Source organism: Prenolepis imparis, unplaced genomic scaffold (assembly GCF_030444845.1).
Source record: "Prenolepis imparis isolate NDT839.2.m4 unplaced genomic scaffold, iyPreImpa1.0 SCAF_1, whole genome shotgun sequence".
In the NCBI taxonomy this organism is placed as follows: domain Eukaryota; kingdom Metazoa; phylum Arthropoda; class Insecta; order Hymenoptera; family Formicidae; genus Prenolepis; species Prenolepis imparis.
Genome location: NW_028141159.1, coordinates 19,513,719 through 19,540,967, shown reverse-complemented (window position 1 = coordinate 19,540,967; position 27,249 = coordinate 19,513,719). Strand labels below are relative to the sequence as shown.

The following is a 27,249-nucleotide window of genomic DNA, read 5'->3' as shown; positions in this document are numbered from 1 at the left end:
TGTAATAAATACATATCAATAAATATATCCTGTATAATAAATATATACTTTAAAGTGTGAACATATTTCCAATGCAAATTATTTAAAATTATCATTTAAATAGTGTATCATAAATAAAATATTATTTAAAATTCAAAACGCGAAAATTAATGACATGATTTGTATTAAAACTCTGACAAAAATCTAAGAAATGTAAAAACTTAAAAAAGAATTAAGTAAATAGAATAGTTGAATAAAAATTTGTAAAAATAATATTTTTCCAAATATCTACAGCTCGTGCAATAAAAGAGAATTATTTTATTAATAATAATAATTTAAGAAATAATAATCATTCCAATTAATTATTTGACACAGATTGATTTTCTCGAACAAAAAAATATATATTTGAAATATTTATATTTCTGATTCGTACAGGCAATTAAAAAATTCAAATAAGATTTTAATTATCACACAAATAAATTATTATATTTTATATTTATAAATATTCATATAATCCAATAAAACATAAATTATGTAATATTATTGTTTCCTATTTAAATTTTTTTATTATCTCTATTAAATCTCTACTAATAAATACACGGATATGGATTTAACCATGTAATATTCCTCGATTGCAACGCTTGTATGAAAAGTGCACGTTTGAAACGGTCTGTACGACTTGTACACTTTCGCCAATGTATGTACTTTGTAAGCATCGCGCGAGACACTGCGATTTCCAACCATAAAATCGGCGCTGATAGCAGCCCATCAATTCCGTAGGATGATCCGTACGGCTGCTATGAAATGCACCACCGACGGCAAGCTCTGAGAGAGATATCTTTATCTGTAATCTTAAGTATGCCAGTACAATTATTCATCCTGCGCCTGACGCACTCTCGCGCCTAGCCGCCTCAATTGGCGGGGTCTGCGCCCGGTTTCAACGCGCTATAACTCGTCTCGCACTGCACAATTAGGGTACTTCTTCATGTTTACCATGCCAACGAAACGAAATTTCAAGAGAATTAATGGATCGTATCGTATCTACACATTTTTTTTTGTTTTCGGCGCGAGCGGACCAACAAAGTCCCAAATTATATAGCAAACATATACCTTAAATTTCGATTTATGTTTAACTTAATTTCCCATAAAGATTGTTTTGCTCTGCTGAGCAAAAAAATTATCTAAAATATAAAAAAATTATCTACACTTTCTAGCTTTTATTTCTAAATAATTAATTTGACAGCAGAACAGCTGTTTGTAAAGCACACATTACGCATCTCTTCATAAAAAAAATTAAAAAAAACATTATCTCAGCAACTAGTTACGTTTTTCTTTTTCAAGTGTGGATGGCGTAGAATGGCAAAACACACTTTTCTAAAAAAAATCAGATATAATCTCAGTTAAGGGAGAGAGATAGAGCAGTGATATCTACGTTCTATTAATACAGACGTGTCGCAATAAAAATCGCTAAATACACCGGCCTTGTTATCCCCGCGTTATATCTGCGTTCGATTTTGCGGAGGGAAGCGGATCTATAAAAAGCTTTATCGGGACGCATCTTCTCGCGTCCGGCGTTAGTCGGTCGACAACTATCGGCCGAGCCGTTTAATTGAAAAAATGGTGACGCTTTGCCCGTCTAAACGTGAGCGACCGCGATTGCCCGAGCTCGACGCACAATTTCGCGAGTGTAACACGCCAGATAACGAAAGGATGCACTTTTTTTTTATCGCCGCCCCGTGCGCTCTCCATGTAAGGTCTCGTCCTACACGAAGAACCACGTTCGCGCTTTTAACCAGCACGTCCGGTGCAGCGAGAACGAAAATGTAACGAGATCACGGAATCCGCCTAAAACGATAAAACGCGTAGTTTATCGCGACGAAATAGTACGCGAAATTCTAGATATCGCCGTTAGATACGCAACACCTGAGGATATATTAATCGCGCTACAGTACTTTTCGCATTGTGCGTAACACATCTCCATTTTTATGTCACATTCCCGCTCCATTTCTATGCCGCGCTTTAATCGGATAAGAAAATTAATTAAGCGTTTTCTTTGTGTGACTTCTCTACCGAGAAAAAAAAATAAATGTCTATTCTAAGCCGTTTTCTCTGTTGCTTATACGTTATTAGTCGCAAAGATGGTATCGTGCTGTGAATTATTTCGGACTTTGTGCGTTTGTTATTTGAAACGAACGGTACGACTCGTGCGGTTCGCGCGGAAGCGAATGTGGTAGTAGACGCCGACGATGCAGCATTAATCACGTTGGATTAAGTGCAATTATTAATTTCTTCCTCGTAGCGGGGCGCGCGAAGTATCCGCCGCGCCGCAATCATCGCATCTCGGAATTGATCGAGTAATTCTTTCGCGATCCTACGTGCACGTGATCATTGAACGTGACGTAAAATCACGGCTGTCATAACGTGTATAATATTACAATTGCATTAATCAAAGTACATTCATCCTCGTTGCAACCACTTCATCATATTCGTATATATTACCATCGTTTCGAGCGTATAGCTTTCTTTCTTCGGCTATATTTAAAATATTCTACTCAAGAAATATATTTAATATTAAATAATATTATACGCGTTTAAAGTAATATTTAATAATACGCGCGAAAATGCATTTATGTTATTATTGTAATGAATAAGTAAAAATAAACAGAATCAACGCAATATTATCTCGCGTTAGTTTTAATAACGGTTCGAAAATAAATTCGCTCGATTAAAATTTTAATAAAATCGCCCCGATCGCCGCGATGTATATTTTCGTTATACTGTTACTATTTTCGTTCCGTCGCTATTAACTGAATTAATCGATCACCTTCGCGATTTAATCGCTCTCTTGAGACCGAGCGCGACGACTTTCGTAAGGTAAACTTTAATTAACCAACCGGGTGATCGATAGCGGATTAGAAAAGAGATATACGAACAAAAGGATCGCTCTCCTCGATACTAAGAATAACTCCCGCGATTTCATATTCGAGTCTCGCTCGTGCGGAATTATTAGCGATCGCGTAGCCGAGCTCCTAATTAATTTCCCCGCGCTATAAAGGGAACATGCGCCAAATAAACACAGCGTCCTGTGCAAGTTAGCGTATTTCGCTACTCGCTCTCGCTCGCTCGCGTTGCACCTGCACACACGGCCGACTGACATTTTTCGTGATCTTCATCACGGGGAGACTCGAAATGCAGTCCACCTTGAAGGTGGACTAACCGTAGAGGTGCGTCGCCCCATGAAAATGCAAATTGTATATCCCCCGTAACGACTCGCGCCCTTGGACACTATTTTATGGTGATTGGATGAGTCTTAAAATGCGGCGCGTACTTACCGGCCGGATTTAGTGTTTCACTTGCTACCACCATAACCCCCCGCTTCTACCCCGTTGTACCCTCTTGTAATCGACCTGTACTTACCTGGAACATAAAGAAACACGAAGGTATTAGGTACGCCCGAGCGATAGCGTTGTGGAAAGGTTACTTCGCGAGAGAGATATCGAAGTGATCGACTTTACGGAGAAGCGGCCGCTTTGCCAGATCGCCTGTAAAATGCTCGAGTTACGGCCGGAAAGGCCACAAAAGTTGAACGGGACAAAATCGAGACTTAGACGCCGGTAGGCATATCTCTCAATTTATCAGTAATGGGGTACGATGATAAGAGAAAGAATCGCGAATATTTTTAACGAAGCGCATTTAGAATGCGTGTCAATTAACTCGCGATTAAAGCGATGAAAAATTTCATCATACGCAATGGTATAAATTGCATAATAATACGTGCGTCTTTTCTCCGTATACTTATTAAAGGAATATTAAAAGAATATTAAAAAATTTAAGCGCTCATTGTGTCATGATTCTATATCTCAGTTTGAAGATATAATATGATCATGAAAATAGTTTCTTCTTCGTGTCCTTGATGCGATAAATTTATCCCGGTGAGTTGCATATATGTCATCTATCATCACTGGCTCGCATCGAATTACAAAAGTGTGCTATATATGTATATATATCATTATCGAAGCATTGTTTTGCTTTTGTACGAAATATAATATACTTGCAACGATGCGTCTAAATTTACTTGCTGCAACAGATAATCAGCATGATACGACGCTATCTGAAATGAACCGATATATCTGGTGCTTGATAATGAAAAAAATTAATTACCTCGATAATTTTAGATACTTTAAGTACTGTCAACTGCCGGTGCGCGTATAGAGATCATTTGAACGATAAATCCTTCGTAGTATAACGCATGTTTCGTACCATGATGAAAATGATATTCCATAATGAAAGATATTTTTTACGATAGAAAACACGTTAAGCACGCATGACGAGGGGCGAATCTTAGCACTATCGACGCTCATTAAACGAGCAACCTCGAGGTGCTTTCGTTCTTGTAATTAACGCCGACGGACACATCCACGCGCCAATAAAGTGTGATAACGCGCAATCAGGGGACGCAATATTTTATGAGCCAGTACGCCATCGGTGGCCCGCACGTCGGTGGCTTTTACGCGTCCCATAAACCGGTACATCTGCATCTTCGCGCATCCGCGATCTCTTTGAATCACACGGGTCGCCAAACCATTAAACTAAAACGATTCTCACTTTTACATCTCATTCGATCCGAAATAAAATGTCGCGAAATAAAGCAGATATCGCAAGTGTAACGAATCGGATATAAAAATCGTAAACAAAGAGAATTTTCTTTTACAACTTATCCTGAAAATCATGGTAATCATGGGACAATATGGTATGGAAAGAATTTTATGAGAATTTCTCTGATTAATATTTATCACAATAAAAAATAATATCTATCACAATAAAATATAAAACATGTTTGATTAATTTTATTAAACTGCATAGTAAAATTAATCAAACATGTTTTATATTTTAACGTATAGATGTTATTATTTTTATTGTGATAAATATTAATCAGAGATATTCTCATAAAATTCTTTCCATACCATATTGTTTCACGATTGCCATGATTTTCAGGGTAAATTCTAAGAGAAAATTCTCTCTGTGTATTATTAAAAAATTGTGAATTTATAAAAAATTCACTCATTCAAAAATGTTCCTTCTTTTCTTTCGAGAAGAGATACGACGCGAAAGCAGCCACGCTCGAATTATTTACTGTACGCCGTTCGTAGTACACACTTCGATTAATTATCTAACTTATTGTCGCCCGTTTTCTTCCTCGAGATGCATATCATTTGCATAAATAATACGCTAAACTATTTTCGCGCCGGCTTCTCTCCCTTGTTAACCTCGACTTGTAGCTCGCATTCTTCTTCTCGCTGTATGTACTTATATACACGCACTCGACTCACGATTCATCTACGTGCCGTTATCTCAACGTTTCGTAAATTTCGCGGATCCGCCGACTCGACGCTGCCGAGCCGCTCATTTCCTTATTACCAGCCTCAGGTGCAATCAGTGACGGCGACGATTCTCCGTTAGAATCTTGAGAAAAGGGAGGAAATGAAAAGAGAAGGATAAGGATACACGTAGCGGCAAAATAAAGTAGATGATACGGTTCGCGATTGACCTTCTGAAATAACGAACGGGTTCGGCTTGTTAATAAGAAACTGAAACGAGATCGATATTACGCGATTGCCGCGGATCGATGGAAAGATATTAGCGAAATTTTGCAATTGATGTACTGAATAAATTCGTATTCGTTCGCGATTTTTGCAAGGTAATAATAGTAATACATAACATTCTATATATAATTTTCCTTTCGACCGACGTTTTTAAAAAATATCGGTAGAACATTTTAATGTAAAAAAAATTGAAATTGTTTAATATCTATGATTTATAGAATATATATCTCATTATTCTTATTACTACACTGAGAGAATTTTCTCTTTGAATTTATCCTGAAAATCATGGTAATCGTGGAACAATACCCTATGATATGAAAAGAATTTTAGGAGAATTTCTCTAATTAATATTTATCACAATAAAAATAATATCTATCACAATAAAATATAAAACATGTTTGATTTATTTTACTAAACTGCATATTTTATATTTTATTGTGATAGATATTATTATTTTTATTGTGATAAATATTAATCAGAAAAATTCTCATTCTCTCTTAATCAGAAAAATTCTTTCCATACTATATTGTCCCACGGTTATCATGATTTTCAGGGTAAATTCTAAGAGAAAATTCTCTCTGTGTATAAATAAATGCGATATCAAGATAATATATAAATTTTTGGAAATTTATTCGATTCCAAACTAAACTTTGTAATAAAAATATATAAATTATATAAATTACATAAATTCAAGTCGATATCAGATTTTCAACGGTAGGTTACAAAAGTGAAACGCTCATGAAAAAATATCTCTTGCTTTGCAAGTAATATATACACGCACAGAATATAGGTACAGTCGCACTTCAAAGATGAAATCCAACTTTGAACCGTGAAATGGATAAGTAATGAGAAAAGTTGCCTGGGAAATGTTCAGATTTTCATTTTACCTGCGGCGATCCGGTTTCCGCGAGAAAGGAAAAACTTTGAAAAAATGTTTTAATTAAAGCGCGAGACAACAAAATGACCCGGAGCGAAAAGACAACGTTTTCATTGTGTTCAGGGAAGCCGCGAAAAATCTCTCGGCACACATAATCTACTAGATGGTGAACACATTTTCGAGTAATGCGCTCGCGCGCGATTTAGTTGCCAAACCGGTCGAAGGTGCAGCGCAGAAGCCGCAAATTAACGTTATTCACGCGCGCAAAGTTGCATCGTCACGAGACTCGATGAATTTTATTAGGCTCTCGTTCGTCCTGCGGCAACTTTATCGTACGAACTCGCCTCAAGGCTGCACGTAGACGAGTTGGCTCTCTTCGATTAATCGGTTTATTTCGTTTTCCTTTGATTTGTTTGCCGCGCGACCTGGCCGCCGACCGAGGTTCAGTCGGACCGGCGACATAAATATAGCTTAGGATAAGAATAAGTAAAATTATAAAGATAGAAACGCTATAGATGTGTAACGGGGAAAATAGAAATGTGCGCTAGCGAGGAGCGGCGATATATAGTCGATTAATAAAGATGCAAGTTTAATTTAATGCACGTCGCGGATGATTTGTGAAGTTAATGTGTAATCCGCGATGCGACAAAAAATAGCGACCGCCAGGAGAAAATTTAAATATCAAACTTATTCATAAATGTGTTTCCATGCAGATTGGAAGTGATTTAATTGAAGCCCATAACTGCTCTTTCTTTTTCTCTTGCGCGCTGTAACTATATTTTATATGTATATTGATATCAAAGGTGAGAAATGAAAAAAGGCCTGCATCGGGCAATCCCGCGATGCATTCTTGTGAGACGAAGCAAGGATGTAAATGTGATTCAACGCACATTCGCTTCGTTATTGCATCACTAGGTGGCAATCTAATACGATGCACAGAGAGAAAATCGAGATGCACCCATATGCATCAGAGAAACCGACCATGCCAGAATGCAATTCCTGCTGCCTGCTACCAGGGATGTGCAAAAGTTACTCTCGAATTGCGATTTATTCGCACATGATAGACGCTCTCATTGAACACTCGTGATATTTTGCGTGACATATATGGATGGCTCGAAATACGAGCGCATGAAATATGGATTCAATAGAAATTGACAGTCAAATGTATACGCCGAATCTTTCCGATTTAAAAATTTATTTACCGCGAGGTCACAATCTGACCGGATAACTGGCAGAATTAATAAAATTCAATCTCGAGATTGCAGAAACTCGGTTTCTTAGTGTGTAATAGAATAGTAAAAAGATCTACGCGAAAATCAATTAAGAGAGCATCGAAATATTTTAAGTTAAATTTCGAGAGGTGTCTCACTCATCAAAAATTTGTACATGTATTGCGAATTACCGAGAATTTTAATTAAAATACAATATTTAAATATTAGTACTGTTTAATTTAGTAAGAAAAATGTAATTAGAATGGTTATAAAAAGAAATGTTAGGCCTTGCGCACAATAGAAAAAATATTAAGAATAGGAATAAATATTAAGCATTAGGGCTACTGCACAAAAGTATAGACAATAAAAACAGAGAATAAAAATATCCATGCATCAACAGAAGCAAATAGATATTAGGAGATAACAATGCTTTGCTTCTATTGATAAATATTTTTTATTTTCTGTTCCTAGTGTTTGTATTTTAGTATTGTGCAGGAAGCTTAATGCTTAATATTTATTCCTATTCCTAATATTTTTTTCTATTGTGCGCAGGGTCTTAAGAAAAATAAATTTAAGATATTATTGTAAATCATATAGTACCAATATATTATACAAAAAATTTTAATTAATATTTTTTTTTTAATTAATATTGCAAATATTTAGTTAAAACCTAATTTAAAATATTATATTATAAGATATAACAAAAAGTTATGTGTTCTTAATTATAAGTTTAAAAAAATGTCTTGTTTGTAACTTCGTGATTAAAAAATTCATAAATTTTTAAAAATCAACTTTAAAACCATTTTTAATAAAAATTTCTTTTATATAAACTTGAACACACACAAAATACAAATAAAATTAGATTAGATCTGAACAAATTAAATATCAAATATTAATGATTTCAGAAATTATAATATTTAGTAAAATATATATTTAAAAAACGTCATAACAACATCATTTCTACTTTTTTAAGACGTTTTAATCTTGTCTAGATTATTATTATTTTATGCTTGTAAATCAATGCAAAGTAATGCGTAATTCCAGAAAAAATGTACATGTAAGTATTGCGACAGTGAGACACTCCTCGATAAATTTATTATAATTGAATTTTGTTAAAATGTCAATCAAATAAAATTCACCCAGTTAGCCATTCGTTATTTAATTCATCAAAAATATCAATAATTTTAATCTGATTATATTTTATAACAGATATAATCTAATGATATTTTATAATAAGTATAAAATAATATCAATTTATAAGAGATATATATTTATACACAGAGAATTTTCTCTTAGAATTTACCCTGAAAATCATGATAATCGTGGGACAATATATATGATATGGAAAGAATTTTATGATAATTTCTTTGATTAATATTTATCGCAATAAAAATAATAACATCTATTACAATAAAATATAAAATATGTTTGATTAATTTTACTATGCAGTTTAGTAAAATTAATCAAACATGTTTTATATTTTATTGTAAAAAAGATATTATTTTTATTATGATAAATATTAATCAAAGAAATTCTCATAAAATTCTTTCCGTACCATATTGTCCCACGATTACAATGATTTTCAGGGTTCAATTCTAAAAGAAAATTCTCTCAGTGTACAGAATAATATAAATATGCAAAAGAGAGCATGAATTATTAAGATTATTGCTTTTTTGTTTAAAACATTTTCATCACCATCGAGACAAACGTGAACAATTAATTTCGCAAATAATAAAATAATAAATAAATTACAAACTGCTCATTTGTGATTTAATTCATCAAAAATATCAATAATTTTAATCTGATTATATTTTATAATAAATATAATCTAATGATATTTTATAAGTATAAAATATTTAATAAGTATAAAATAATAAGAATTTATAAGAGATATATTTTTATACAGAATAATATAAATATGCAAAAGAGAGAGAGCCATAAATTGCCAAGATTGCTTTTTTGTTTAAAACATTTTCATCATCATCGAGACAAACGTGAACAATTAATTTCGCAAATAAAAAAATAATTAATAAATTACAAACTGCTCATTTGTGATTTAATTCATCAAAAATATCAATAATTTTAATCTGATTATATTTTATAATAAATATAATCTAATGATATTTTATAATAAATATAATCTAATGATATTTTATAAGTATAAAATAATATGAATTTATAAGAGGTATATTTTTATACAGAATAATATAAATATGCAAAAGAGAGAGCCATAAATTGCCAAGATTGCTTTCTTGTTTAAAACATTTTCATCATCATCGAGACAAACGTGAACAATTAATTTCGCAAATAAAAAAATAATAAATAAATTACAAACCGCTCATTTGTGATTTAATTCATCAAAAATATCAATAATTTTAATCTGATTATATTTTATAATAAATATAATCTAATGATATTTTATAATAAATATAATCTAATGATATTTTATAAGTATAAAATAATATGAATTTATAAGAGACATATTTTTATACAGAATAATATAAATATGCAAAAGAGAGAGCCATAAATTGCCAAGATTGCTTTTTTGTTTAAAACATTTTCATCATCATCGAGACAAACGTGAACAATTAATTTCGCAAATAAAAAAATAATAAATAAATTACAAACCGCTCATTTGTGATTTAATTCATCAAAAATATCAATAATTTTAATCTGATTATATTTTATAATAAATATAATCTAATGATATTTTATAATAAATATAATCTAATGATATTTTATAAGTATAAAATAATATGAATTTATAAGAGACATATTTTTATACAGAATAATATAAATATGCAAAAGAGAGAGCCATAAATTGCCAAGATTGCTTTTTTGTTTAAAACATTTTCATCATCATCGAGACAAACGTGAACAATTAATTTCGCAAATAAAAAAATAATAAATAAATTACAAACCGCTCATTTGTGATTTAATTCATCAAAAATATCAATAATTTTAATCTGATTATATTTTATAATAAATATAATCTAATGATATTTTATAATAAATATAATCTAATGATATTTTATAAGTATAAAATAATATGAATTTATAAGAGGTATATTTTTATACAGAATAATATAAATATGCAAAAGAGAGAGCCATAAATTGCCAAGATTGCTTTCTTGTTTAAAACATTTTCATCATCATCGAGACAAACGTGAACAATTAATTTCGCAAATAAAAAAATCATAAATAAATTACAAACTGCTCACCACATAATCGCTCTGTCGTTGCGCGACATCTTCCCAGGCCACTTCCTCCTCTGTTGTTTATTTTTCATTGCTCCTTCATGGCACTTTTCACGATACACTGACTCGCGAAAACACGATTTACGATCTCGCGCGAGATAATCAATGGAATACATTCGCACGAATACTTTGCACGACATTCCCGACATTAATCGCACGCGCGCTTTATTATATCGCGACGAGATAAAAAAAAATGCGAAAACAACCATTATCACCAACAATTATCGATTATCAGCGTTCGATTAGGCACAAATCACTCGCCGCAATGCTACTGAACAATATATGCTCGCATCTTAAAGCAATTTTATTATACAAATGAATAAATATACAAGTTAAGATGAAAGAGAAACTTGCGCGAGTTAAAAATACTCGAGACTATTAGGTTAAGTTAGGTTAGATTAACCGCACTATTCGCACAAGAGATTACGATCGAATGAAACTCTCGCGAAACACGCATTTCAATAACGATGTAATGATTGTAATGTATAAACTCCGAATTTAATACGCCAACTACAAATATATATATAGGTTAAGAACTTATATGTATATAAATATACGTTACGACGTGTAACTCGATTCGAAGTCGAGCCATATATTAATATAATCGTGATGCTTTCATTAATGCTGAAAAAACACGGAAATGTCGACTAACCAAGCGATATACTACGTGAATCGAATTAATAACTAGTTGAATAAATCGAGGGAAAGAGCATACAATCGAAATTCTCTCAAACATAGTACATTTACAACGGACATAAATGCCGCAACAAAATATGCGCCATATACATATTGGAATGTCGATGCATCGTATATATAACATGTTTTCGTTACCTAATCGTCGTCGAGGAGCTTCGTTTGTCGCGCAAGAGTAAGCAAATGCACGAACTGATAATCGCTAATTGTAGTAATGACGGAGAAAATGATCGTATTTGGAGAAATAATAGGAGAAAATACCGAGTCTCTCGCGCCGCTGCCTTCCCGTTCGACCGCCGCCGTGCGAATGATGTGAAGATAGCGGCGTGTAAACAGTAGGCGCGCGACGCGCATCGTTTGTATGTGTGCGTCATCGCGTTGCGTTTCAAAATACGAACATTTTCTCTATAATTATTACGACTCGCAGTTCGTGTTGCGGATTAATTCTTACAATAAACGAGACATAATAACATTGCAACTACGGCTATTTAATTCAAACATTAATATGTATATCAAGTGTTTATGATACGTACATTTTATGCGGGATTTTTGTGCGTTGAAATGTACTATGATATAATTAAATGTGATATTAAATTTCAATTGCATACTTTCTTGTGATTTATTATATGTTTTAATTAATCGTTAATTCGCGTAATATTGCGCGATATCAGAGTAAAGATATCATTTTCGCATATTTTAATAAAATGTGGATTTAACAAAACATTGCAAGTATCTATAATATGGATCAATTTTGCAAAGCATTTAATTAGTTATACAATAGTTTCATTAATCCTATAATTTAGTATTTATTAACTGCGTATAATTCGGTGTTTATTATATCGTTATTGAAATGTATTTCGCGAGATTTATTTCATCGAAATCTATCATGCGAATAGTCGGCTGAAATATACATATATTTGAATATCATAGTTCTTGAATATTTATTTTTAATTCTAATTTGTATCTTATCCGCTTATGTTATAAAGCAAAATAATAAAATTGTTTAAAAATGCGAGTGTTCGCCATTTATTAAAAAAATAGTATTGCGATATATAAAATTTGGCCTTTTAATTTTCAAATATTAAGCCGATTATAATTTCCACGTTTATTTTCCCGTCGCAATATAATAAAGTGTGCGATTAACGTCGAAATGTTAAGTGTTGGACGATTATATTTTAATAAATTAGTGGCACGTGATCGTAATTAATCGTGTTTCTAAGAGAGAGGTATCACATAAATATAATATAAATATTGTAAAGGAACAATGAAGAATAAACAAGGAAAAGAAGATCCGGGAAAACATTAATTAAAGTAATTATATATTAATTTGTACAATTAAATTAATTAAATATTAATCCGTACCAGCGACGGAGCAATCATGGGCTAAGCAGTTTATGATACTTATTTAATTAATTAGTTTCTTTGTTTGTAAAATTAATTGTTTATTTATCTTTGCAATAGTAACTTATATTAAATGTATATACCTATAATGCATATATGAAATATTCTAGATTGAAACTCTATTTTTAAAATACTTCAAATATTTATGATAAAAATATATATGTATATCGATTAATATATTTTTTGTATAAATATAAAATATTTCAACATTATGTTTAAGATTGAATTATTTAAATTATTTATATAAACTTTATATTTATATTTTTCCTATAGTTTATAAAAATTTATATCTAAAAAAAAATTGTTTTTGTACATTATACGATTTTTTAAAATTGGATATTCGAAAAACAAGTAAAAAAAACTTAAATTGCAATTATTTAAAAATAAATTGTTTTAAAATTATTTTGGGTCCTGTTTTGTTTTAGATATACATATTTATATTTTCAAATCATGAAATTGATCAATCCGGCTGTTGCATATCGTAAATGTTTAATTATTTTTTATTTTACAATTTAAAGATGATTAATGAATATGCGAGAATTATATATATATATAGAGTGTGTATGTATAAAATATTAAAAAGAAGATATAAAAAAAATAGCAGGACGCTCTCTTTCTGCATACATATATCTCGAATACTAATTTTGCTAAAAAAATCAAAATATCTGCAATATTTTATTACATTTCCAAGTATAGTCATCGTCTCGTTATTATTTCTATCTCAATTTTAATATATCTATCACCGAGTCGATTATCGTGCAAGCAAAATAATAAATATCAAGGTTTGTGCGAAGATAAAATTTCCTTTTTTTCCCTTCAAAATAGATTCATTAATACGATTCACTTTAAATTATATGTATATACATATAGAATTTTTAAAGTTTATATATATATGAATATAATTCATATAAGTTTGATAAAAATTTGCATGCATCCGTTTGGATACAATCACTGACAATGAGTGAAACGATTTTTCACGCAATATGATAAAAGTACAGTAATTCTCACGAACGCAGTTGGAATATTCTGTTTCTCCCATTGTCTTTTGTCTTTATTGGAAGGCCGAAGCATTCTCAGGTGCAAACGCACCTCGTTCCACGAAGAGTACGCATTCAAACTTTCTAAACTGCAATTTGTCTTGATCGCTGATAATTCCAGTCTCGCACGCCCGTTCTTTTGTCATCGACTTTACGGCTTACAAGATTAGAGAGACGCCACGCGATAATTACTGGTGAAAGCGAGAGTCTTCTTCGTATGTTTGTAATCAAATATTCGGCACGCGATCTACCCTTTCGTTTAAATAATTTTTAAGCAATTTCATGCCGTGAGTGGAATTAAATTGTGTGTGAGTGGAAAATATGCAACAATGTAATTGATTCCGACAATTATATATCTTACATGTGACTTGATCAGCAACATAATGTAATGTTATACTAATTCCTTGGTGGATAGAAATGTAATGCTTAAGTCAAATCTTTTCTTAATCGGTAAATTATGTAAATAAAAATAATACAATATTTAACAATGTTGTATTAATAATCCCATTCTAGAAAAAAAGTGTATATATTATAAATTTTATTTGACTCTCTATATAATTTAAGGCACTGCAGAATTAAATGCTTATGATCTAGTTTCAAAAATTGATCGACAAAAAATTTATAAGTCACGAGCTCTTGCCGAGCTTGTGATTGATACCACCGACGGCGTTATGATGTTTCCCATCCACTTACAAGGTAACTGTCGAAAATAAACCTCGCATAAGGGATATTGGGCAGTAGCTTATAACCAAGGACTACTTAGTGGTGACCAGAGGCACGTTTCTCGTAAGACAAACAAGCTGACTTCGCGGGATCAACGCGCGATTGCCGAGTCGCGTTTATATTGTGATCTATTATAAGACCTACGGGTCTCCACAAATAAATCTCGACGCACACATTGCACCAACGAACAACCGTATGTGCTTTACGCCGAATCCGCGAATTACGCAGCCGGTTGGTCTGCGGGTCGGTCGGGTTGAATGACTGCTCACCATTATACTTTAATCGCAATGGCACAGCTTACTGTACTAAACCCGCTATAGAATTTGAAATACTTTATTGTTCACTTAAATCTTTTGAGTAGTTTAATTTTAATTTATATTCTCTTGTACGCAGTTTAAATCTTGATGACTTTTTTTAAATTACAAGTAAATTACAAGTATAAATTACTTCATGAATAATTCACATACTTAATACTATAAAATTCGTCAATAGTGAACACCTTATAAATGCAGACCATTAAAAATTATCTTAATTATATATTTTATTTCACTAAAATATATTATCTCTAAAATTTTATCTTCCGTAAATATGTTAAATATATAACAGATAAATTTGAAATATTTCTCATTCGTAAAATCAATCAAATATTTCAAATAGAATTTAAAAAATTTAATTATAACATATAAATAAATTATAATTTAATGTTAATTATTTATATATAATTCACTAAAAGTTTCACTAAAAGTAAGCTTACAGAAAATAATTTTATTTTCTATTTAAAATATTTTTTGCCCACCTTTGAGATACTCATTAATATTCGCATTTTTTACAGTTCAGATAAACGACGCGGTCAACGTGCAACAACAAAAACCTTTTAAATAAAAGGTCACTTGCGCAATATGAAGAGAACGTTTCTCTTTCTCTTTCTCACTGTTAATCTTAATATACGCATCTAAATGTGTTCACACTTCCAATCGAAATAAAAATTATAATTAGATATAAATGTGGGAAAATGCATGATGCAAGCGCGATAAATCGTGTTATATAACGATACCGGAAAATAAATCGATTTAATTAAAGCACTGACATATATAACAGATTTTAACAGAATAATTAATATTAAAATAATATAGAATAATCATTCCTGTAATAATCCGATTACAATGGAACTAGAGAGCATTTCAACTAGGCCAACAACCAGCAGAAAGTTTATCTTCATCATTTATTGGAGAAGAAAAGTGGATGCAGCTTGCAATCTCCAGACAAAGCATTATTCCACAAAACATTATTAATAACTTTCATGCAATGATAATGTGACATAAATTTCTATGGCAATTTGTAGTATACCTGCATAAATTGAAACTTTATTATCCTAAATGTCATCATTAAAATTCAAGATATTGCAAAAAACGACAAAGGAAGAGAAAGAGAAGGGCTAATATATTTTCAAAAATCTTTTTTTCTAAATAATAATAATCAAAATAAAGGGCAAGATTTTCTTCAAATCCATTTTAGCACTACCAGATTGTATCTTTCATGCTTTCGCGGCGCATAAAAGATAAAAATTGTACTTTAGTAGATATAAATTACACAAGGGAGATTTATACTATATGAGTTTTTCGCCGCAGCACGTTTTTGTCACTTTTCACAGAAATATGTGATATAATTTGTTGATCCTCTATAGAACTGAAATCTGAGACGATTACGAATGATTTTCCGCCGAAAGGTAATTTTGGAACTGTAAAGTCGGATTTTTAGTCTACATCAGATGTACAGAATTGAATATTTATCTATATATATTCATAGAGTTAATATACAATACACTAAGGATTAATAGAAACAAAGATAAAATATAAAAATTTTAAATAAATATTTTTAAAAAATTGAAAAATATAAAAATTAAGTAAAAAAATATCTGTTAATAAATATCTCATATTATTTAAACTCGTTGCGTGTTTTGTAAAAATATCAAACATACATATACTGAAAATAATAAAGGCAAATATTATATGTTTTGTTAAACAAAAGTAATAAAAATATTATGTTTTGATTTTGATAAACATTTATTTTCATTTTCTAAATTGTAAAGATATGTATATAAATGCTAAAAAAAATTATGTAAATTTTTCAATATTTTTACTATTTGCAATGTGCCATGACAATGTTTTTCATTCCGTAATAATAATATTTAGAAAATATTTCACAATACTTTATATGATATAAATCGTTATTTGTCAATAAAATAATATTATTCCTCAAGAATCAATCAATACTCGAAATTTTAATAAATTGTTCCGCTATAAATTTTTGCTCTTAATATGCATTATGCACATGTCTTGTTCATTTTGTATGTGTTCCACACATGCTTTATTGCTACCTTATTTTTTAATAAAACAAATTACAAAAAAATTAATGATTTAATAAAAATGAAAAATTATTTCGCGGCTTTGGTGGTCCTCTCAGTGTGATCAACGTTGCATTGCATTACGAAAGAGTTCTATTGTTTCAAGGGAACACACTTTTCATCGCGACAGCCCGTAATTATCATAGCCCCGCGATACTTTCTGGGTCGATTGAAATTCGCAATTTATCAAGCGCGATAATTGCATGTGAAATACGTTGCCTTTCACTCTTCGACACAAAAAAAATCTTATTGGTAAGCGAATAAGTTAACAAAGAAATATTTATCGTTAATATGTCGTTTTGTTTCTTCGGAACCAGTCATAGTAACTGTCCTCTCTTATCGATTACTCATATTTCGTGATCTCGTCGTAATAAGTGACTATGATATCATAAGGAATGTATGCAATTCTTTCTTTTTTTCATTCATTAATTTGATCAACGTGAGAACGTGTCATGCGAAATAACATTGGCCAGCCGATAGTTTCCAATTAAACAAGAGCCCGTCGAAGCTTTTATTGAAACACATATGTTATCGTGAAAGCCAGTGGGGCATTGAATATTGTCAAAGAATAATTAAATCCAATGTTGCGCAATATTCCAGTTGGAACCGTCGTAATTTTGTTGGATTTAAATTGACCCAGTTATTTTCCGCGGAAAAGCTAAGTTATCCGATAATAAACTAATAATATTTACGAAAACTGATGCACAATATTGACTATCGGCTCTTCTCAAACTCTTTTAATAATAAACTTGCTTTCCTAAGTATATTTAACTATATTAATATATTTAATGTATGTGTTATTTCTTATTAAAATTAATAATAATAATAATAAATAATCTAGAATTATTGGCTCGTTATTATTAATATATAATAAATTTATTATAAAATTTTTATTGACTTTATTATTGAAAGATTTTATTGCAACATATATTATATTAAAATAAACGTGCAATATATATTTATATATAACTTCTACTTATTGTATATAATATTATAAATTCTCTTTTATATTATACATCTTCTATATGTTTTGATGTGCGTTATGTTGTTTAACGTGTTTAGTTAGTTTTACAACGCATCTCTTAGCATTCAATGAGCGCGTTTCATCCGGTCACTTGAGATGTTGCTTTTCACTAGCTGTTGTTTTAGAAGCGAAATTTCCACAGGATTATTCCCGGAAATTGCAAAGAAAACACTAGCCGCCTTTACGATCTATCGCAACGATGCTCAATTGCTTTGCAGCAGGTGGCATCTGAGATCGCGCGCATGTTTTTGACAGCTGCAAAATTATATCCAACGAGATAACGCTTTACAAAATCGATACGTCAATTCGAATGATTCAGTAAACAACATTGTAAATAATATTTATCACATATAGTGACTGCAGTTAAAAGATTCCTATCATCAGTTGCCGTAAATAATGAAAATAGAAAACGGAAATGAAACGTTCATACATTTTCTCCAACGTAGAAAATCTGAGCCGGAAGCTCGAAATATTAAGCTTGTACGATTTCATGAAAGTTATGTGACAGACAGTGCAAATAAATGAATGATATCCGAAACGACGTGGATTCGATTCGGATCCTGCGCCATCATATCATTATCATGTGATATGTGCGAATGAGTTTCATTAACATTGCTGGCGCGTGTCATTTTTGCGGCAATGCACATCTATCTTTCGCTTACAGCTAATAATTTGTGAAATTATTAACAAAGCTACATTTTTACGTTTGCGACAAGACAAATGCGTCTGTTCGTTCATTACATTTAGTTTGCAATAAAATCTTTTGCAACAATATCTATATAAAATTAAAGTACTAAATTATAAAAAAGAGACAAAAATGTATATTGTGGATAAGATACTATAAAAATAATTTATATATAAAAATTGAAAAGAATTATTTAATAAAATGCATCAGAAATACAAGAAAATCACATCTAAGTAATAATTTATAAAATATAACAATATTTTTATACGAAGAAAAATGTTACGTAAAATGTAATTTACAACATCTGCAATACTTGATTACAGACCATGTTAATTTTACCTGTTTATCTATTTTTACAAAAATTATTCTCTCTCTTTTAGTTTTTCTCATATAATTTATATTCTGAAGATGTTTTCTCGTTTTCCCGGGCTTTGCTGTGTAATTTTACGAAACATGGGCTCTGACAAATAAAACTCTTACCTGCGATTTTCCGCTCACGCATTCGCCGCCATAGCGCTTCCGCTTTGCGCATCGGCCAATTCTCGACTTTCGCGCTGAAGCTGCGGAAGAACTTGTATTCCTTAAAGTTCGACATTCTTCTGCCGCTAGTGTTTCCCGTCTCGTCGATATTACTAGAACTACTTGTTGTGCTGGCTTGACAATCTTCGTTCGACATGTCTTCCATCAAAATTTAATTTCCGTTTCAGTTTCACGTAAGAATAGCGTTGAGTTATGGTAACCGAATAATTCACTCAAAGTCGAATCGTTTGGCATATTTCCTCTTCTTATAAAAAGTATTAGATCATTATAGATCATTATTAAAGTCTCTGTCCTGTTTAATATTATATCTTTATGGAGAGAATATGTGTTCTCTTTCAATTAAATCTTCAAATATATATATTTATATATCTTTATATATTTAATTTTATTTACTTTATTCCAAAATATATCTTTATGCTTGGCATAAATATGTCAAAATAGTTCACATCTATCTCTTAAGATATTTTGTACGTAAAATAAAATATCTCGCATATTGCAACTCTGAAGTGGAAAAGCGTATGATTTCACAAGAGAATAAGAAAACTGAAAACGACTTCCATTTTCTTCACTGCGAACCGTGCCACTTGTTGCTACCGACTGCACGTTCTCGGAAGACGATTGTTTGCTGTATCACATCGTCGATCCGAATCCCTTCCGGAAGGCAGCAAGGCGATAAGCGAACGTAACGAGCTTCGCTCGTAGAGAATTCTCGCGCAGCACAAAAAACTTCTCTTCCGTGATTCTTTTCTTTAGGGATTAAGAGCAATACTCTGTTCTTCGATTTTCCCGTCAAAGAATAATATTCCCAGAATAAACAAAGTTAGACTTTAGTTAAATCTTCATTAATTTTACAACCATTGTTTTAAAATTTCTCTTTAATTGCTTCAATTCTAATTTCTTTCTCTTCCACTTAATTGTTCCAGAATGGATTTATCTCGTAGATGCTGGGAAATTTTCTTATGCTTGTCCTTTTCACAGAAAATGTTTTTTTCTTGACAGCCGCACGTCTTGAGAAATAAAAAGGAATGAAGTTTTGCATACGGTTAATTCGAAACAATCTTGAGAACTTCCGTCGGCCAAACGATTAATCGATTCAGTACTTTTCTCAATTTCAAAGAAGCTCTTTCCGACGAACAATTTTACATTTTATTGAGAAAAAAAGAAACCGAGCTCGACAGCCGTCAGCCGTCAGCCGTCAGTTGCACTCGACTATTTAATTGAATTCTTTTCAGGTACCAGGTAAAAATCGCGCGCGTCTTCACGTTGTTGAAACATTGAAGACTTCCCTAAAATGTTCACACTCCGCAATGCATCGAAACTGCAAGTTTATTGATCTGAGTGAGCCGCGGAAACATCATTTCAGATAATTCCATATTTTTTCCGGAACTGAATGAAATATTTATATTTCAAATTGAACAAGCGATTATAGAAAGAAGATTTAAAGATTTTTAAAAATTATCCTTTTTTCAAATCCGCATAGCGCGATGTTAATCCATCATATAAAATAATTGTTTTCCACATATTTAATCTTATCCCTTAACAAATATAAAATTTAAAAATGTTATTTTTTTCAATTATTTCATCTGTCAGATTATAATTTAAACTGAAAAAGAGTAATAGCGCAAATATTTTTTTTCTTATAAATGCATATTTATGTCATACGAGATCAATTGAGAAAATCGTTGTAGAAGATGCATGCAGCAGGTATTTATTATGAAAGGCTCACAAGCAGTCGGAGAATCTAAGAGAATAATGAGAGTTGAGGCTTAAAACATCCTCTTCCCTTGACAGGTAAATCGATATGAGAAAATAAATATGGATGAGCATTGTCAGATATTGATTTCCAAGACACATATTGATCTCATCTGTCGAACTCAATAGCGGAACATATTCTAGAAGCTATTTCAAATCCAGAAACGTATCTACGATAAGTAAATGGTGTGGAGAGAATAAACAAGTTGTAATAATGAAAAAATTGGAACATTGTAGAAATATAGAATTATTAAAGAAAAAGAATCCGTAACTTTTTATGAATTGCGAATAATCATTAAAAATTCAAATTAAATTTCAAATGAATAGAAACAGAAAAATATACAATTTTTGTCAGCAATTTCAGCGAAAATGAAACAGTTGCTTTCGATGCAACTATATTATCATTCACTGTTCTCGATTAAAGTTCCGCAATTGACGTCCGCTAGACGCACAATTAAAACGAGATCTTGTGTCTTGAGATATACGCGGAATGATACGCTTAAGACAAGAATCAGCCATTTTAAAGAGCAAGAATAAGTTATATCGCGCGTAGTAAAAGTTTTTTCCTCCTGATTATTTCTAATGATCGCTCACTTTTCGCCATTAGGAAGTCGCAGAAAGCAACTCTTTGCCGAGGAGAAAAGCGTGTATCGCTGTACGTGGAAATGGCTGTTTTCCTCTTTCAAAGCTTTCAAAATCACTACATTTCCGCCAACACGTAGATCCTAATTTCCGAAACTCTAAGTTGAAACTAATTTGCGTTGAAATTAATTAGCAACCTCGTTTCTAATCAGAGACGACACGTCCATTACATTTGACACACACATGTTTAATCTTAATTTGATACATAAAAGCGAATATATATTGAAACAAATAAAATTGAAGCTTTAAGAGATAAATTTGTTTAAGAATATTTAATATTTTTTCAAATCTTTTTCTATATTCGATAACATCCCCCCCCCCCAAAACTCAATAATTATTAGTTTCAAACCTCAAAAGACTATTATCCGCCTCTGATACTGATCAAAAACTTCACATTATTTATTATTATTTTTCCAATCTTCTTTTCTAATCTAATCAAATTCAAGTTCCAACTCACGTCTCCTTTTCACACGTAAATTACCTATAGAATTATCTCGATCCTTTGCTCCCCACAATTCACAATATCCCGATTCGCGACTTTTAACATTTTCTTTCGCTTCAAACATTTGCCAACAAGAACCGGGGAAAATAGATCGAGTTATCTTGGTGTGAAATCAAATTCCGAGTTTCGCTAACGAGCTTTCCCGCGCCGCTGCAAGCTCGATAGCGACACGATCGATACGTTTCTCCAAAGTCATCGTAGCGTACGCAAATTAATCAGCGTCCCGTAAGGTCGGCCACTTTCCACGTGTCCGCGAAAAGAAAAAGAAGCTCGAACAGATCCCGGTTGTAGAGAAAGCTGCGAAACCGTGAATGGGTAAAAATGCGACGACGCGTGCGAACATGTGCGCGCACAAAGGTGCCTCTCTTCAAGGTTACTCAGCATCTCTCGTCGGGCGCGCGCGACGATGGAGAGATTTATTGCGCAAGCCACGGCGGTGTGTGTATATTGTCGAAGGAAAGCGGTAATCACGATGCTTAACGAGCGATTTGTGGCACTTTACAGTGACGACATCTCGCCGGTAACAGATTGCGACGGTCTCGCAAACATCTTCCGATCCCCACTCGTCACTCGAGACTCATGCACATATCTGAGAACTGTCCGTCATCTGGTGCACTTCGAAATCGCGCGCGCATCTTCCACTGAATCATATGATTATGTCAATGTGCTGTTACGCGAATTATTTACAGTTACGTCGCTATAAATCATCAAACGTATCTTTAGCTTAGATTTCGCATTCAGGCGAGAATATCTCGTATTATGAAGCATTGATCTCGATCGAGAGACTGTTAAGATAATAAAAATTCTAAGATAATAAAAATTCTAAGATAATAAAAACGTTTTAAAAAACCATTTGCAATTTTTTTTAAAAGACCCTCTAATATTTCAGATGCCCTTTAGTCGTCTATTCATTTTTGGAGCTTTTTGTATCGATTAGAATGCTTCATCGCGTTATTGGAATACGATGATCTTCGTCTGCGGTTTATAAGCATCGTGCGATAAGCGTATATTTATAAATAAATGGAAAATTATAGCATGACCTTTCGCGGTTCGCAGCATCATCTAAACGGAGCGACCGAGACGAAGGACTGCGGTTATTAAATCGCTGAAAACCACGAGGCAAAATACCGGAACTATCATATTACAAAATATAAAAAAATATCACTTTAAAAATTAAAAAGAAATACATCACTTAAGAAATATGAAAATAACAAAGTACGCAATATTATTACTTGCAATAAATTAAAATTAAACTTTAATATTACATCACAGATACTTTTAGTTTAAAACAAATAGAGATTGTCTCCTTTCACATTCTGTTTGCGAAAAGAGCATTTTAAGATGTTGCAAGCATAAACTAAATCAAAATTAAATCAGAAATGATTTTCTTTCGAAACTTTGCATCAAAAAAATAATATTGGCGAAATTAAATCTCAATAAAAAAATTACAGATACGATATCGTGTTCATAGGAGACTAGTGTCACCCACGCCGCGTTATCAGTTCAATCGACGATATCTGCATCTATAGTCACTTGGCCCACGAATCAATAAATAAGCTGCTATTAGATAAGCTGCGATCTTTTTCTCTCAATGGTTTGTCAACGAGGGTCAACAATGATCGGCGAGACATGGGAGGGAAACCGGCGCCTTTCTCCCGGTATAATGTGCGTTGTTCGAGAGCCGGCCAAACGGCGAGATTAAATACTTCCCGGACAAACAATAAGAAAGCTATCTCCTTATACGATCGGGTATCGATCTTAATTCGTTATTGTTACGAAACGTCACTTAGCCATTGGCTAACGCGGAACGAGAACGGTTGTCTCGAATGAACTCGAGAACTTCGCAACAATCAAATGGATGAAAAGATTTTTACATTGGACATTTATATTTGCCGTGTTAAAAAGAAAGATAAAAGTGATTGGAATAAGTTGCATCCGATAATCAATCAATATCGAATATTTATGCTCATAATTAACATCCGTCTTCTGATCCTTTAAAGCGTGAAGATAAAGTCGACAATTTAGATAATCGATACGCGAGTTGCATAAAGGGAAAGTAAATTTTGCTTACCTACTTTATGGAGGACTTAAATGTCTGCGCGGATAGAAGAGATTACATTTCATAATACGGCAAGAGATAAAAAAAGGAATTCTGCGGCATTTAGATTTCACGCTAATGTATTCGAATGAAAATCGACATAGAGCCGACATCGTCGTCCCTCGTCACGGTATCGCGGTCACGCCTCGTTTCGCAAAATTGTGCAAATTTCGCAAAACGAAAAGGAACGGAAAGTGACTTGTCGCCTCGAATAATTGCGGCAAAATGGCGAACGCAAATGGAGCGCGACCGTCGTGCGACAGCGGCGAACTTCGTGGATTCCTCCTGTCAATAAAGCTGCTGTCACGCTTCGATAGACTTCACGGTGAGGACCGCCGCGATTCTCGTATATTTTTAGCGCGGGAAATTTCATCGGATAAAAATAGTACGGAACGAACAAAGTTACGACGGCCGCGCACCGTTTCCGTTACGTGGGCTAACTCGTTTTTCGATGCAGCCGATGAGAAATGCAAGGGAAGATCTCGACCTCCACATTTTTCTGCAATTAAACCGCGTGAAAGTGCTACCAGATGCGCGTATCTTACATTAGAAACAGATGATACGAAAATCCGATTGCAGAACAAATATCGATATATCGAGGAAGCATTCCAACTATTCTTGGCGACTAATCATCATTATAAATCTTGCAAAATTCATTAATACAAAAACTTATCGTTTCGCTTACATCTCTCGTTAAATTATCCGAGTCTCCCATCCAAATCTTACGGAATAATAATTTTTATAATAAATCTGGAATATTTAATAATGCGAATTATCTCATGCAATACTATCTCTTTTCTTTAGAAAAAAATATTTAAAATTAACTATAATAAAAATTTTAGTCTCTAAATTGAAGCTTCTTTCATTAAGAGATTTTAAATTTTGATATTAAATATTTTTTTTTTAATTTGCGCTTTGCTAAGCAAATCATTTCATTTCAAATAACAATAACCAAAAATAAAAAGAACTCAATAAAATTCCAATAATTTATTAAAATTTCATTCATTTTTCCTTCATTCTATCAATACAAATAAATACTCTGATATTTTCCCATTATTCAGAAGAGTGACAATTCCATTATTTTTCAACTATATATCGCAACTATCGTAAAAATCGTTATTAAATTGTCTCTTGAATCGCTCGTTACAAAAAAATTACATCACTAAATTAGAAACGAGCAAAGCATTTGGTCACTGACAATTACAAATATTTTTAAACATCTGTGTTACTAATGTATTACGTCAACGCTGATGGATGACGGATACCAAACGCTGTTCAAAAGTGCGCGCGCGCTAGTTTGACAGGACTGGCATCCGAAAATTATAAAACACTTTTCTAAGAAGAAACAGCTGCTGCTGCAAAATATCGTTTTGTCCTCTTAACCCTTATTTTTCCGTAAAAAAAGATGAAATCTATATCAAGCGCGTCTAAACATTCTCTAATGACATGCAAAAGTAGCAAATTCAAGAAACATTTGTGTCTCACGTCACAACATTAAAACATTTCGTCAATAATTATTTTTTCCCACGCACTTAAACATTTTCCGTCATAATAAAATTTCAAAAGGTTTGTAAAATAAAAAAGAAGGAATAATACATTCACCCAGGCAAAATAAATAAAGAAAAATTTAAATCAACCAGGAAATCCTGCTGCATGCTCGAGATAATCGCAACTCTCAAAATCCATCTATAATCGCTCAGATTCAATCGCTCCTCCGAATGATCGAAGGATCTCTCCTCAGACACGATCGGCCACACGCAATTAATTATATGTACCTCTGGCTCGTGTGACTATGTGTGTGTGACCGAGAGATTAACGAAACGTGCGTGTGATAATATGTACGGCTTGAGAGACGCGCGCGCAAGCCGCGTGGAGTGCCACTTCGCAAACTGCGGGCCCAACGCCGCGTTGGCTGTGATAGCGACGACTGACGACGACTTCCACCGGAGGATGGAATAAAAGCCGCCGACGACGACGACGGCGACGGCGGCGCCGCGGCGCAAGCGTCCCGCGCGATCCGTTCATTCTCTCCCATTTTTTTTCCGCGAACCGATCAAATCACCTGTTCAATATTTCATGTTGCACTAACAAACACCTATCCCCGATTGATTCAGAAAAATCCGGGGGATTAATGTCAAAAATCCGTGTCCGCGATACACGTTGCATTTCAGTGCCCTTTACTTGCTCGTCAAAGAATTCTGTTTGCGCAATATTTATGCAATATCCGGCGATTTATTGTGTGTTCATATTTCCATAAATGTATAAAAACAATGTATTGTAGATTAGAGAGCGATCAATAATATTATAAAAGAATCAATACATAAATAATTACGCGAGAATTCTTTTTTGTAATTTGCTGATTTTTTCATCGTTTTAAGTTAGATTGGAAAAATCTTAAAGAAAGTTCAGGATTCTGTAAGTTGTACACCGATTGGCGTGCGATATTAAGAAAAAGTTTATAAAAAATACATGTTGTGACAAGAAGTTTTCTGTCACGTTTCAAATATCGATTTCTTGACATGCATATATGCACACACGATCGTAGGATACTGCTCCAGTTTTCTTGGCAAGGATTAATCCAATATTGCTGTAATGCGCTTTTCAAACTGTCATTTGTCCCAGTTCCTCCTATTCATTATCGTACTAGTGACTTTCTAGGCCATGTAAAGCAAACTAAAAGCTATTTTGGTAGTGTTACAACAAAATTCAACAAACGTTCATATTCATTAGTTATTTCGACAGCTTGATAAAAGAGATAATATATTAATAGAACAACGTATTATTTCGAATAACGTATTATAAATGCTAAACACGGTATTAG

At 32.6% G+C, this 27,249-nt stretch overlaps 1 protein-coding gene and 1 long non-coding RNA gene across 3 annotated transcripts in view; both read right to left on the bottom strand.

Annotated features, from left to right (window-relative positions):
* The window catches only part of Cv-c (RhoGTPase activating protein), a 218,669-nt gene that overhangs the window by 98,258 nt on the left and 93,162 nt on the right, over window positions 1-27,249 (bottom strand). The gene's annotated exons all lie outside the window — the stretch shown is intronic.
* On the bottom strand, window positions 1,258-27,249 carry LOC145935262 (uncharacterized). Its single transcript, XR_014425183.1, has 3 exons — window positions 26,204-27,249; window positions 19,375-20,969; window positions 1,258-3,396 (listed from the first exon to the last, which is right to left on the bottom strand). It is a non-coding gene; the product is annotated as an uncharacterized LOC145935262 (long non-coding RNA).